This window comes from Salvelinus sp. IW2-2015, unplaced genomic scaffold, assembly GCF_002910315.2.
Source record: "Salvelinus sp. IW2-2015 unplaced genomic scaffold, ASM291031v2 Un_scaffold2569, whole genome shotgun sequence".
Classification (NCBI taxonomy): domain Eukaryota; kingdom Metazoa; phylum Chordata; class Actinopteri; order Salmoniformes; family Salmonidae; genus Salvelinus; species Salvelinus sp. IW2-2015.
In genome coordinates, this window is record NW_019943879.1 from 69,567 (window position 1) to 73,204 (window position 3,638).

Below are 3,638 nucleotides of genomic sequence, written 5' to 3' on the forward strand. Positions count from 1 at the left end.
AGCCTTGCATGTTACCTCTCTGAACCCAACTATAATGTCCTCTATGTGTCTCTCTCACTATTGAGACTTGCATGTTTACCCTCTGAACCCAACTATAATGTCCTCTATGTGTCTCTCTCACTATGAGCCTTGCATGTTACCTCTCTGAACCCAACTATAATGTCCTCTATGTGTCTCTCTCACTATGAGCCTTGCATGTTACCTCTCTGAACCCAACTATAATGTCCTCTATGTGTCTCTCTCACTATGAGACTTGCATGTTGCCCTCTTGAACCCCAACTATAATGTCCTCTATGTGTCTCTCTCACTATGAGCCTTGCATGTTACCTCTCTGAACCCAACTATAATGTCCTCTATGTGTCTCTCTCACTATGAGCCTTGCATGTTACCTCTCTGAACCCAACTATAATGTCCTCTATGTGTCTCTTCACTATGAGACTTGCATGTTGCCTCTCTGGAAACCGCAACTATAATGTCCTCTATGTGTCTCTCTCACTATGAGCCTTGCATGTTACCTCTCTGAACCCAACTATAATGTCCTCTATGTGTCTCTTTCACTATGAGACTTGCATGTTGCCTCTCTGCAGCCAACTTTAGGGTCACAGCATTGAAAAACTATTTGAACCACTGATCTATAGAATAAAGAAACATTGAAGGGGAATCTGACTCATAAGAGTGACCGTCTTTATTCTACTTGCACAGGCCCGTCGGTTTTCAGAATTGTTATGAATCGTCTTCAGGTGAAATTATTTAAATGTTGTTTAATGCCAAAGTAATGATGTTGTAGGCATTAGAAAGAGATCATAAAGGCTGTTTAGCTTCAAAAAAGGCCTTAATGGGGAGTCTGTTGAGGCCACACAAACTACTGAAACAAGAGGGCTGCTGGCATTGAGAGAGAAAAGCCTGGGCACGTCCAACTAGCTCAGAAAACACCCAAGATCAAAACAGCATGCCACCTCGCTCACTGACAAGGCTAAAGACCTTTTCAAACATCCCCCAAGGGCACAGATAGAGGAGAAGAAGAAGACCCTTCCCTCTCTTCTCTTTTTAATAAAGAATACAAAGTGCAACAAACAAACCTTAAGAGCAAGGAATGTTAAGCCCCCTCCAATCACGCGCCAGCCCTCAGCTTTTGTGTTCTGCTGACCTTTGACATTGCATTTACCTCGACCAATAAGGAAACAAGCTGACAGTGTTCTACAGAGGGGTTTGATATCTGAAACGATGCCAGTGTGGGACATTCGCCACGCAACTACAACTGGGACATGTAGTTTTCTTACAGAGTGAATTCATAGAACATATGGCAATAATGTAGCACTCATAAAGTATATAGCATGGTATTGTAACTGACCCTGTATATAGTATGGTATTGAACAGACCCTGTATATAGTATGGTATTGTAACTGACCCTGTATATAGTATGGTATTGTAACTGACCCTGTATATAGTATGGTATTGAACTGACCCTGTANATATAGTATGGTATTGTAACTGACCCTGTATATAGTATGGTATTGTAACTGACCCTGTATATAGTATGGTATTGAACTGACCCTGTATATAGTATTCTTACTTAGTGTGTTTTTCATATTTCTTATTTCTCATGTGTTTTTTATTCTTCTAGTATTACTGCATTGTTGGGTTTCCAGTTTACAAGAAAGGCATTTCCCTGTACTTGCCCATGTGACATTAAAAGCGTGTTACTTGATACTTGATGAAATAGAGTGTGGTACCTCCCTGTACATTCTGAAAGATACACACGTTCAGGTGAAAGACAAAAGAAAACATAGAATATGAAATATTGAAAGATGTCCACACTGTTCTGCTCCTATCAGTGATTGAGATATGAAGAAGAAGAAAAACATAAAGAACTTAATAATCAATCAGATGACAGGACATCTATCAGAGTATTTTCTCCTTGACATTCACACTGTAGTAGCACCAACTCAGAAAAAGCCTGAGCACCAACACCCACCAAAAGAACATCTCTAAAATGTTATGTCACTCACTGACAAAGTAGAGTCGCAATTCAATGGCTCAGACACTAGACGTATTGTATGTGGCAGGGTCTACAGACAATCACGGACTACAAAGGGAAAACCAGCCACGTCGCGGACACTGACGTCTTGCTCCCGGACAAGCTAAACACCTTCTTCGCCCGGTTTGAGGATAACACAGTGCCACTGATGTGGCCCGCTCCCAAGGCCTGTGGGCTCTTGTTCTCCGTGGCTGACGTGAGTAAGACATTTCAGCGTGTTAACCTTTGCAAGGCTGCCGGCCCAGATGGCATCCCTAGCCGCGTCCTCAGAGCATGCGCAGACCAGCTGGCTGGAGTATTTACGGACATATTCAATCTCTCCCTATCCCAGTCTGCTGTCCCCACTTGCTTCAAAATGTCCATCATTATTCCTGTACCCAAGAAAGCAAAGAAAACTGAACTAAATAACTATCGCCCTGTACCACTCACATCAGTCATCATAAAGTGCTTTGAGAGGCTAGTTAAGGAACATATCACCTCTACCCTAACTGATGCCTGTTCACCCCGCTACTATCCAGAAGGCGAGGTCAGTACAGGTGCATCAAAGTTGGGACCGAGAGACTGGACATATACATGGAATCACTGGCCACTTTAATAATGAAACACTAGTCACATTAATAATGTTTACATACTGCTTTACTCATCTCATATGTTAGATTAGTGTATTGTTAGATATTACTGCACTGTTGGAGCTAGGAACACAAACATTTCGCTACACCTGCAATAACAGAGAGATAACAGGGAGAGAGAGGGGGGAGACAGAGAGGGGGGGGGGGGCGGGGTGAGGTGAGATAGAGAGGAGAAAGAGGGGGGAGAGGGAGAAATTAAAGGGTGAAAGAGAGAGAGAGGAGAGAGAAGAGAAGAGAGAGAGAGAAGAGGTAAGATACACCTATAGCTCATCTTTGGCAGTAGCACTGTAGACTACTTTATCACTGACCTCAACCAGAGGTCTCTGAGCGTTCACAGTCAGCCCCTGACACCCTATCAGACCACAGCAATTACAGTCTACTTGAACAGAGCAATACTCAATCATGAGGATCAAGCCAAAGGAATGAGTACATTAAGAAATGCTATAGATGGAAGGAATGCAGTTTGGAAACCTACCAAAAAAACAATTAGGCAACAGCAAATCCAATCCTTTTAGACAACTTCCTGGGTAAAACGTTCCACTGCAATAGTGAAGGTGTAAACTTGGCAGTAGAAATCTTACAGTATATTTGACCTCTTCACTTCCTCAAATCTAAAATCTCAATAGAAAACCAAAGAAAATGAACAACAATGACAAATTGGTTTGATGAAGAATGCAAAAAATCAAAAAAATAAATTGAGAACCTGTCCAACAAAAGACCGGAAACCTGAGTCTACGCCTTCACTATGGTGAATCACTAAAACAATACAAGAATACACTACGGAAAAAGAAGGACAGCATGTCAGAAAATCGCTCAATGTAATTGAAGAACATAGACTCTAACCAATTCTGGAAAATTGGAAACACTAACAAACAACACAGAAGAATTATCTATCAAAATGGAGATGTATGGGTAAACCACTTCTCCAATCTTTTTGGCTCTATAACAAAGAGAAAGAAACATTATACATG